Below are 12,428 nucleotides of genomic sequence, written 5' to 3'. Positions count from 1 at the left end.
TCCAAGGCAATCCAGGCTTCACCTTCACAGCTTCACACAATGGCTTCTCTACGAGGCCTCCACTCAGGGACTCCCTGACACATGTCTGGCCTCCGCAGCTGTCCCTAGGTGCAGGGGCAAATTCCACAACCGGTTTCTTCTGTCCTAACTCTACAGCCGGACTATGCAAAGCACCTGTGCTTACCCCAGGACACAGGCTCTCTGAAAACTTGACTGAGGTTGAACATGTGAGACAAGTTAGACCAACCAGATTTGTTTCTGAGGAGTGTTAATTTTCAGAAGTGTTTGAAGTTGAGGAGACTGATTGGCAAGACACCCACAAAAGTAGTATGGCTATAAAATGAACAGTTGGAGGAAGAAGAGGAAAAGGTTGAGAAAGGAGGAGGACATTTTGTTTTCACTTACAGTTCTGGTTGAAGGTTGAAGGATCGCATCTGGTAATGGGCCTTCTGAGGCTGGGCCCGACCTCACCTGGCAAGTGAATGCATGGGAGACTTAATTAAGTTCATAGCAGCCCCAGCCCTGCCATAACTCCCTAGCCTATCCGCCCACGACTTCTGTAGTCATGAATAGGTCAATCCATTCATAAGAGCAGAGCCCTAACCGTGTCATAACCGTATCACAATGTCTCATAATGGGGACCGGTTTCAGTGGAGTCTTGGAGGGCACAAACCGCATTGAGACTGCGTGTTGTCCCTTTCTTTGAGCTCAGCTGAGTGGAATTTGGCACTTGACCCTAAGTGGAGTGTGTCTGAGAAAGGGCACTAAGCAGAGACAATGCTTAACAGAGACATAAGGGAACTATTTCCTGGAATAACAGCATCTTCCTTCTCACACCAACCCTCTCCCAAGACAAGATAACTCCCATTGTCCTTGTCTTGTGGAGTCCTGGTTAGTGATTCAGGACATTTAGAAAATTCTGATTTCCATTACAAAGGACTTTTCCCACTGAAATTGGAATTCATAGACACCGGTCAGGTCAGGGCTTCCTCAGAAACTGCACGGGAGACCCCTCTTCAAAACGTCAGTCCTGCTTTCCTCCCAACTCCACTTGGCAGCCCATCTTTTTTTTTTTTTTTGACTGGGGGATCCTTCCAGGATGCTTCCCATAGAGAGCTTGACAAAGAGCATGGCCTGTGATGCAGTAGTTAGCTGCCCGGATGACTTCCTCTTCTCTGTTCTGTGCACGAGTCACTCACAAGGGCAGTTTTGTTACCGCTCCTGTAGCTTTGGCCTGAGCTGCCTCTGAGCAGACTGACTCTCCGTGCATTCCTGCTAGAGCTCGGTTGTTACCTGCAGACTCATGGCTTTGAATGTGTGGTGGCCAGCTGGGGGCACTGTCTCAGCTGTTCGTGGCCACATTTGGGAGGCGGGGCCTCCCAGGAGGAAGTATGTCTTGAGGGTCTAGCCTGGCCCACTTCCGGCCCACCCTTTGCTTCCCATCTACCCTGAGATGGAGAGAGTCTCATTGTGTTGCAAACTCCTGCCGCCAGGGACTGAGAAACCCCAGCTACTGAAAGTAATAATGGGGATGATAACATGTATAGTAATAGCTTCATCACCCATTGAATGCGTACTGTCTGCCAGGTATGAGATGGTCTCTTCATGATGATTGAACACGCTTACGATGCCAGGAAGACATGTAGTACTTACTAGTGATCCTCAGGGGTGAAGTAGTCAAACACAGGCAGGACAATGAACTTGTCCCAGACATGAGTTAGGAGCAGCGGAGCAGGGGTCCATACCGTAGATGGGCACATTTGGGCTGAAGCTTCCAGGAGGACACGTGGGGCATCAGCCAGGAGACGATGGATGGGGAAGCGGGAACAAAGGCATGCTGGGAAACAGTGGGTCTGGCCGATGGAGGCAGGTGGTGTGTGCTGGGACATGGGAAGCTGGAGAGCTTGGCTGGGACCAGGCTGCAGTGCAGTTCATTTGCCTGCTGAGAGCTTTCTTTGGGCTATGGCGACAGAAAGGTGTCCTGCTAAGTAAGCCCAGACAGGACACGCTCGGACCCACACAATAGGACGGAGAAGGAATCGAGATAAATCGAGATAAGAGAGGCAGCTGTGGGGATCCAGTCAGGGGGTGACCACAGCGAGCTTGGCCTCCAACCTGCCCCGCTGCTCACTTCTTCAGTGGGGATGACTGCTAAGTGAGCCAAGCTTTTCTCAGGGATTATGTTTCTCAGCGACTGGCTGCTCTTCCTATAGATAAACCACGCTTGCCGAGCGGCCCACAGACTGTCTCGGTCTATAAATAAGCTGTCTGTCTCCATTTACCCTATCTCGTCTCTGCTTCAGGTGCAGCCTTTTCTAGAATTTAGACAGCCAGGAAGATGGCCCGAAATCCCCGGGGGTGTTGAGGGGCTCCGGGGAAGTTCAGCTGCTATAGAGATGGCTACTGATGTTTTTGGAGGTTGGTGGTGGCTTCCGGTGTTCAAGCTGGCCAGGATCCAAGAAGAAGAAGCTCAGATGATGCAGGGAAATTGAGGCCTGGAGTTGATGTCCTGGGAATACTGACTCACTATTACAAAGTCCTGCTCCTTGCTTACCTATTCCCTTTGCTTAAAGGTATTTATCCAATGACTCACTTGGGCTTTCTGGATCCCTTTAAGAGTTTGTCTCAACCCTTACCTTTGCATGAGCCATACTGAGATACAATTTCTCAGCGCAAACTGCTCCTGCTTGAATTGCCCTCCCTGCCCTGCTTGGTTTCTCGTTGCCGTGATCTTACCCATTTCTCCTATGTCATGCCATCGGCTCGCTGCTTCTGCCTCCGCCCCTTCACCCAGCACGCCAGCTCTCCAAGGACAGGCTGATTGTCTGTCTCCTTATTTATCCCAAGGGTTTTAGAAAGTGTGCTCTGTAAGTCTTTGCCAGATTTTAAAATCTGTGTTCATGTCAAGTGCTTGGCCACATGCATGAGCATATTTGGGTAGTATACATATGTACGCGCGTGCGTGCGTGCGTGTGTGTGTGTGTGTGTGTGTGTGTGTATGTGTGTGGTCAAGTTCACATGTCTGTGTGTGTGTGTGTGTGTGTGTGTGTGTGTGTGTGTGTGTGTGTGTGGTCAAGTTCATGTGTCTTCCCCAGTTGCTCTCCAACCTTCGTTTTTTGAGGCACAGCCTCTCTCTCAGATCCTAGGAGCTTACTGACTCAGGTAGGCTGAGTAGCCCGTGAGCTCCTGCCATCCTCCTCTCTGTCTCCCCAGTGCTGGTGTAACATCTGTGCTCTGCCACACCACGGTTTCACACTGATGTTGGAGAGCGGAACTCATGTTCCCATGCTCGTCCGCCCAGCACTGTACTGACTGAACCATCTCCCCAGACCCTTAATAAGTGTTTAATGCCCGACTTTCTGTCATCATGGGTGACTTTCAATGAAAAATTTCTACTCGTTTCAGAGAAAACAAACCATTAAAAGGAATGTATATATGAAAAACTTGCTGCTGATAATTTTTATTGTTCATGTTTGTTAATTTTCCATTACATTTATTGATATGTGTGTGTGTGTGTGTGTGTGTGTGAGAGAGAGAGAGAGAGAGAGAGAGAGAGAGAGAGGGAGGGAGGGAGGGAGGGATAGAGAGAGAGAGAGAGAGAGGGAGGGAGGGAGGGATAGAGAGAGAGAGAGAGAGGGAGGGAGGGAGGGAGGGGGAGAGAGAGAGAGAGAGGGAGAGGGAGAAAGAGAGAGAGAGCATTGTGCTATAGTGTATGTGTGGGGGTGAGAGGACAGCTTGTAGAAGTCAGTTCTTTCTTTCTACCACAAAGTTCCTGGGATTGAACTCAGGTCACCAGGTTTGGTGGCAAGCACCTTTAGTCCCTGAGTTATCTCATTGGCCCCTGTGTTGTTCTGAGACATGGCTAATTTCTGTAGCTCAAACTCTCACAGATGGTCTTGCCTCAGTCTCCCAAACCCTGAGATTATATATGATCCAGGGCATTGAGCTGTTAATGCTACTGTTGCTAAATTTTAACAAAGGGCCACAGTCAAATTACTATGGAAGAACTCAAGATCCTGATTCTCATGCAATGGGTGAATTGTCTTTCTGAAAATATTGGTGTTGCTGGACGATGGTGGTGCACACCTTTAATCCCAGCACTCAAGGGGCAGAGGCAGGCAGACCTCTGAGTTCAAAGCCAACCTGGACTACAGAGTAAATTCCAGGACAGCCATTGATACACAGAGAAACCCTGTCTCAGAAAAACAAAAACAAAACAAAAATAAATACAAAAAGACACTAGTGTCTACCGCAGGCAGCTCTGTTCACTAGATTTGTGTCATGAGGTCACAGTGACCCTTTACAATTTCTAATGGCAAAAACAAGGAGTGACATGATTTTACTTTTTTATTTTACCTTATAATGAACTTTATTTAATCATATTTAGACATGGTTTTTGTTTTCGGAAGTTTCTGTCCAGCCCAGTTCCACAGCCATTTAGACCCAAATAGACACACAGACGCTTATCTTAATTATAAACTATTTGGCCAGTGGCTCAGGCTTCTTATTGGCTAGCTCTCTCTTAATTATTAACCCATTTCTATGGATCTGTGTATCTCCATGTAGTCTTGGCTTACCGGTGATGTCTAGGCCTCTTCCTTCCTCAGCAGCTACATGGCATCTCCCTAGAGACACACTCTCTATCTTCCTCCCCCATTTCTTCTCACACAGTAGCCCCACCTATACTTTCTGCCTGGCTACATCCTGCCTGTCCATTGGCCGAAACAACATTATTTTTCAACCAATAAGAGAAACTTATATCCACAGCATGTGGTAGGACATCCCTTATCAGGTTTTAACATAGAAATAAGATTAGAGAGGTATTCCCTTTATTTTTCTGCATACTTACTTTGGTCTAGCCACATTAAAAAAGTACTTTTACTTATGGACATGAAGTTCTTCCTGCATGTGTGTTTGGTGCCCGTGGAGGCCAGAAGAGGGCATTGAGTACCCTGGAACTGGAGTTATGGGCAGTAAGGAGGCACCGTGTGGGTGGTAAGCCTCAAAACTGGAAAGGCAGCTAGCAGTCTTATAACATCAAGCTGTCTCTCCAGCCCGTAGTCTAGCCTCATTCAAAGTGATCAGTGGTCCCAGACACTAGCAGAAACAATAGCAGCCAAGGCAGTCATAGGAGGGAAGGCTTGGGGGATTTGTTTTTCTTTTACTTTAGAAGCTTTTGTGTGAGTTGGTAACCAGGACAGTTTAGTGAGACCGGGAAGAGAGGGAAGATGGAGACCAGGGCATGTGTGATTAGCTGGCTTCACAGGGGTGGGGTGGTGAAACTAGCAAAGGCATTAAAATCGTCTTTTCATAGACTATATAACTGGCAGGGAAATATGGGCATGCATTGAACTTTCTCTACTGCCAAAGAAATGAGTGCCCTTTATATGAAGTTTTGTCTTATACAGTTACATTACTAAAAATGCAAGTGAGGTCAGTTCACTCTTGGATGGCTTGTGGCAATGATGGAGCTACAACAATTTTGGAAAGTCTTTTGAGGAAGAGCTCTCGAGCACTGTAGAAGTGTTAATTGCCCGTTTTCTATAGCTGTATTTCTAGAAATTTGTTTTAAAAATAAACTAAAATGAAGGGGAGGGTAACAATATTAACATGGATCTTTTTCACATTACCTTTAAAGCAAAACCTGGAATTCACTTAAACGAAAAATGAAAGAATTGTATCCATTCAGAAGAATTTTCCGAAGAAAATGCATCAGCATGAGAAATGCTATTGTTTCAAAGATAAGGGGAAAGGAGTTGGATGTGGATTTATCTTATTGTATCAATCTTTTTGTTGCTGTTGCTTTTGCTTGCAACATCCTCAGAAAAACAGTGCCAATCCAGGAAGACATTTCAATGTGCTAGCATCCTGCTCTGAAGAGTTTTCCATTGTAGTGTTTGTTTTTGTGCCGTGCCCACCCACAAAGATTCTGATATTTTAATTGATTCTTCGTAAACATCAGATTTCTTATGCATAAAATGGAAGGTAGTCGTGAGGTGTGGGTTTGTTCATTTTGCTGGGATTAAATACCGTGAAGGATTTATTCTGATCCATGGTTTAGGGAGGATACAGCCCATTGTGGTGGGGAAGGCAAGATGGACCAGGTGTGATTGCACACATTTCTGTCTCCTTACTCAGGTCCCTCTTTGGTCAACAGGCCAGGCAGGCAGAGGCAGGCAGACCCCATGTCTTCCATTTTGCGAATTCCAATCCCCTCCTGAAACCTGTTTAGAAATTGCCCCCAAGGTAAAACAGGAGCCCAACTGCCTTTTAGGTAGTGGGAGGAATTTGTATCACAGGCATCTTGGATACTCTCTTCATTTCTGTTTATGACAGAAGTGTACAAATCCAAATAAACTAGCTTAGAACAAAGACTAGCCACACCTCCTGGATGGTCAACAATAATATCATTATAGTTCTACATATATGGAAAAGAGAAAAATGTTACAGTAGTCTACAACCTCACACTTCTTGATTTACTTCTATGTAGTGTATGGCAAGTAGCTTTGTTTTGTCAACTGTTCATTTTTCCAAATCATTTAAATAAATAACAAATAATAAATAGTCATTTAACATCGAGGCATATTCTTCTACGTGGCAATGGCCTATTGCTGGACAGGGAGGCTAATTCTGAGCTTTTGTTTCTGTGAGGCAGAGTTTCCACGGATACCTTGTTAGCTCAGTCTTCGTGCCAGCACGCATAATGATTTCTTCAGCTTTCTTTCCTGTTTCAAGGCAGCGAGAAGGGGACTGCAGAACAAATAGGTGAGTTGAAGTAGGTAGCTCAGGAAGAGAAGAAAGTGCGGATAGCGTACGGAGATTCCAGTGGCAGAGTCCTCTCGCCCTTTCTGTGTGAGCACATGGGGGTTGGTGCAGATGCAGGAAGCAGGCGTGACTGCCTGGCCGGTGAGCCCCACAGACCCACCTGCCTCCACTTGAGTGCTGGGATTACACGTGTGGACCAGCGCTCTTTATGCTTGGCTTCTGGGGATGAATGCATGCTTGGAAGGCAAGCACTTTACTGATGAGCCCCATGCCTCGGGCTCATGGCTTCGCCTAGACTTTTTGCCTTGCCAAGCCATGGCAATCCACAGAGAGATCACTGGAAATGCTATTCCTTTGAAAATAAGCATCCCTTTCTATAAATCCCACCTTCCAATGCCCACTCTCTCAAACATCTGACTGCGAGTGTGTATTTACCTGCCATGAAGTTCCTGTCTTTTTTTTTTTAACCCCTGACCTGGTCCTCATGCGGAGATGCTATTGGGAGGCTTTGTGCCATGTGCTGTGGGATTTCTGCTCATCCCACCCTTTAAGCAATGTCTGATGTCAGGCTGAGCGCTCTCTACATTGTGATATGCTTAGGGAGCAAAGCTGATTCCCAATCATGTTTATTTGACTTTGGACCCTGTGTCTGCCCCCCCCCCCCGGGCTGTACCAACCGCAAGACATATACGGAGAAATTTAGGGGCACTTGTGACTTCTTGAAGAATGGGACAAACGGTCTTTGGTCTTGGCACAACTTCACAATTCTTTGTCACAAAGTCATGTTTGGAAGGAAAGCGAAACATTTTGGAAGAAAGCAGATTACACACCACAGCTTGACACAGAGAGGGCTGGAGCCCGGCAGAGGCAGGGGCTCAGTGGTCCAGAGTATTACGATGTGCTTGTGCCGTTCACCGTTTGATGGGGCACTCTGAGAATGGAAGGGAAGACCAACTTAATGTACGCATTCTTAAACCACACCCGTAGGCGGTTGCCTAAGGAGGATGTGGTGTAAGGGGTCAGACCACGTAGATACGGTGCTGCTGGTGGACTATCTAGTTGGGATCAGGAAGGCAGGCTCTGAGGTTCTGCCACTACTTGATTTTTTTCTTCATCAAGGACTAATATTCTCAACTTTTCTGATCTGTTATGGAACGTAATTAGGATGTCTGGTTTTAAGAAGTGTGGCGTGCTCTCTACTCATTAGATTTTGGGGACCATATTGGCTTGTCTTCATTGTGACAAAATGTTGATGAAAACCAGCTTAGGGGAGGGGAGGCTTATTTTGGCTCATGGTTTCAGAGGTGTCTTCAGTGCATAGACCTTTGGATTAGTGGCTTTGGACTTACAGTGAGCAGAACATCACTGTGGAACCACAGGGGAGAGGAAACATGTTCCCCTTTTCACACAGAGAGAACACCACCCCGCAGACCGACTTCTTGACCAATGCTTTCATATGAGCGACAGAGGAGCCAGCTTTGAGTGGCCATCTTCACGTTTAAAATCTTACTTCAGAAAATCCAGGGGTTGGAGAGTCGGCTTAGCAGTTAAGAGCATGTGCTGATCTTCTAGAGGACCTGAGTTCAATTCCCAGAGCCCACACAGGTGGCTCACAGCTGCTTGTAACTCCAGTTCCAAGGAGATTCAATACCTTTGGCCTCCATGGGCACCTGTACACACACACACACATACACACACACACACACACACAGAGAGAGAGAGAGAGAGAGAGAGAGAGAGAGAGAGAGAGAGAGAGAGAGAGAGAGAGAATCTCCACCAGGATTTTCCCCAAAGCTCCCTGCCTTCATGCTTCCACATTCCTTTCTGTCTGTCTGTCTGTCTGTCTGTCTGTCTGTCTGTCTCTCCTTCTCCTTTCTCCTGCACTTTCTTTCCACACTGCAGTCATTTTAAATCCTGTCCTGCCCCTCTGGAACCACCACTTAAGATTAACACTGAAACCCACCATTTTGCACAATTAATGAACTCTAATGAAAATAGCATGTTGGAATTTAATCACCACTGTGCTGGTAATAAGAGGTGAGACCTTCAAAACATGACCGAGCAATGGGTGCAGAGACCCTGTGAGTGGTGCTGATTTCTTTAAAGAAAAGCTTGGAGGACGTTTTGTACCTTTTCACCATTCGAGGACACAAATAAGGGCACTGTCTTTCAAGAAAGGAGATAAGCCTCTCCCTTTCACTGAGAGTTTGTTTGCTGCCTTGAACTTCTCAGCCTCCAGAGCTGTGAGCGGTCAATTAGTATTTACTCAAGATAAAGCCTCATGAAGCTGAGGCTGGTCTAGCCTTGGTTACATAGCTGAAGATAACCTTGAACTTCTGATGCTTTGGGGTCCACCCTTCCAGTGACGAGACTGTAGTCATGTGCAACCGCACCCCATTTCCGTGGTGCTGATGCCAGAACGAGGGCTTCGCTTACCCAAGGAAGAACTCCATCAATTGAACCACGCCCCAAGCCTAGTTTATAGAACTTATGAGTCACTCACTGTAGAGCGTTTGAACCACGCCCCAAAGCCTAGTTTATAGAACTTATGAGTCACTCACTGTAGAGCGTTTGGTCCTAACCACTTGCTTGGACTGGGATATTTAGAAATAGGCTCTTGCAGATGTAATGCAGCTAAGGGGGTGGTGCCCTTATAAAGAGAAGAAAGGGGCTCGAGTCACACTGCTACCAGTCAAGGAATATCAGCATCCCCCAGAATCTGGAAGAAGAGATGAATTATCCTCGACTGGATAATTTCTGCTGGAGTAAGCAATGATTGGTCCACAGCTGGACCCCAAACTGCCATAGACTGCAAGAGAACAAATTTTTGTTGTTAGCCAGAGGTAACCTAACCCTAGACTATTGGCATAGTGGGTAGATGGTAACTAGTACTACCTCCCAGGGCAAACCAGGCATAGTGGCCGGCATGAAATTAGCTCATCTCATCTCTACAACTCTACTGATGCTACTGCAGATTACAGAGCAGGGTGCTACACTTGAGTAGCTGTAATGATTTGTCCAGGATTCTGTGGTAGGGGCCAGAGTGTGCATCCAGAATTTCAATGCCAAAGTCCTTATCCATGGAAAGAGCATGAACCCTGCTCCCTCTCATAGCCTCAGGACACATGGCCATAGATCCAGCAGCAGGAGTCAGCTTCCTTTGCTGTGGAGGACTCCCTGAAGAATCACTTTTAAAAAAAAGTCTCATATTCCGTGTTCAATTTCAAGCATTTCTGGAAATCACACCATGACTCCCTGAACTTGTAAGAGTGGGACTGTAAGGGAGGAGGTCCTGAGGGTGTAAGTCAGTAGGTTTGGAGTGAGAGGATGGAAACATGGAAGAGAGGTAGCAAGTGGAATTCTACAAAGACATCTAGTACCTTTTGCTTCAGGTGGAGGTCCCATGGAAGGGCTGTTTATAACATCCCGTGATAACACCCAGAAGATGTGGGAATTACACACTAGTCCTAGCTCCAACCTGCTTGTGTCTGTGGGGGGAAGCAGTCAGCTTCTCCAAGTCTCAGTGTCTCCATCGATAGAATGGGATCCGACTCTGTTCTGTTAGCATCACAACACTATTGTGAAGGTCAAGTGGGATTCTACCCATGATAAGCTATTCTACAGAAAGACTTGACAAGAATATGAATGTGTGAAGATATTCATGGCAGCCTTTTCTGTTCCAGCACACACACACACACACACACACACACTCACACAGACTTCCACAAAAGAACCAAACAGCAACAAATATAAAACCAAAATCATCCAATAAGCCTGGAGGAAAATTGTGTCACCATTAATAAGAATAGTTCTGAAACATGTGTAACTCCATAGGAAAGTGCTTGAACAAGTTATATGTGTAAATATATATAGACACACACATATATATGGAATCATATATATATGAGAGGAATCTAAAAATCATATGTGCTCTACCATGTGTAAAGTCATTTATAAACAAACACAAGGCTCCCCTAACAGAAGATAGACTCACAAAGAGCCCAAGGGTTACAGTGAAGATGTTTTGAATAAATAAAGATGTTTTGGTGACATGAAATATTTGGGAAATGCAGCTCAGAGAAAATTCAGATAAGAGACACACGAATGTACACACTGCAGTTCAAAAGGCTGGAGATTTGTCTCGCAGTTCCTGCTGGTGGGGAAGCTCCGAATCGCAGGCAAGTTTGAAGAGACGAAAGCAGTTATGACTATTGGTCAGGTGGTAACAGCTCGGGGCATGAGTTCCTTAGGGATAGGTATTGTGGGGGTCCACACTAGCTGTTGTATAGGAAGTCTTCAGTGAGTCATCTACATGCAACAGACTCATTACCGTCGCTAGCAGCGGGGTCATTTCTGCTTCATGGACTGCAGAGCTGGTGATGAGTCTGAGGTTCCTTGTGTGGGTATCAATGGTGGCAGGCTCCAAATTCTCACTCCACAGGCCAGTGTGTTCCAGACCCCCACATAGTCCTCATCGATGGGAAGGGCCAACTCATGTCCATCAGCCTGGTCTCTCTATCTCTATCAACCAGAGGCTCGCTAGTCCCCAGTGTCTATGATATGTTCAGTCACACGGTGACGGGGAATTAAACTTACCTATGGGGCTCAAACCTGCCAAGCCATCGACATGAACTAGGGTTACTCTTCTGGATTATCCCCGTGGTCCTAATAAAATTTAAAAGAATCCCTGTGAGATGAGGGAGGCTGGTAAAAAGAACAAGAGAGGTCAACATGAGCAAGACAGACTCGTCTTGCTGCTCGTGAAGGTGGAAAAGGGGAACTGAAGAAATGTTAGGGCTTCTAGAAGCCGAAGAAAGAAGAGGAAACGTGTTTTCCCCCAGAGTCTTCAGAACATTCCAGTTCTGCCAACATCTTAATTTAGGCTCGTTGAGACCCAGGTTGTTCTCTGACATCAGAGTTGGGAGATAATATATATGTATGCATTAAGTGACTCATTTGTGGCCGTGAGAATAGCAGCATCCATTACACTGTACACTGGATGTCTCCAGGTTCCTGGCTGGTCACTCTGAAACTCCGACATTGTGGCCTCCTCCAGGGAGGGCAGATGCGTGGGCAAATCCCACCTCAGCTTGAAGTTAGTCACCCGGCTCAGTGTAGCTGCTTGCTAACCCGGTGACTAATGTTTGCATCGGCTGTGACCAACTCTGAAGTCTCTTGTTTAGGTCCCAGATGACGTCCCTAAATAAAGCAGGATTTATACCTACGACGGACAGATACCTGTGTGGATCCTCTGATGTGGGAGTCATCAACCCTGTCTCGTGGCTGAGGAAAACGAGGACCAAGGGTGATGGGAGACAAAGCCCACAGAGAACAGCAGAGCGAGGCTGGAATCCGGGTGCCTGGCCCGGTTCTCCCGAGCTGTGTGCTCAGCTCTGAGGCGCCTTCCTCCGGAAGCCGATGATGGAGGAATGTCATCTTAGAGACTGGTCTCTGCGGCCCTCCACAGTTCTCATCTAGAAGATCACACATGTTGAGTGCTGCTGGCCACTATCTCAGTCCTCATTATATTATACACACTGAGAAGGAGACCCCTCTTCTAAGTTCGTCTAGCAGAGACTTCTTAAATTGCTCAATACTGGAAGTCACTAGAGATGTGTGTTCTTTAATTTGAAGTTAAAAATAAAAAAAATACTTCAACTGTA

At 46.4% G+C, this 12,428-nt stretch overlaps 1 long non-coding RNA gene across 1 annotated transcript; it reads left to right on the top strand.

Moving 5' to 3' along the window:
- Positions 1 to 6,714: 6,714 nt before the first annotated feature.
- Positions 6,715 to 12,428, top strand: LOC121133725. Its single transcript, XR_005870699.1, has 2 exons — positions 6,715 to 6,765; positions 11,949 to 12,428. It is a non-coding gene; the product is annotated as an uncharacterized LOC121133725 (long non-coding RNA).

This window comes from Mesocricetus auratus, unplaced genomic scaffold (assembly GCF_017639785.1).
Source record: "Mesocricetus auratus isolate SY011 unplaced genomic scaffold, BCM_Maur_2.0 Super-Scaffold_100023, whole genome shotgun sequence".
NCBI lineage: Eukaryota > Metazoa > Chordata > Mammalia > Rodentia > Cricetidae > Mesocricetus > Mesocricetus auratus.
Note: the sequence above shows the minus strand (reverse complement) of the source record. Positions and strands in the feature narration are given on the sequence as shown.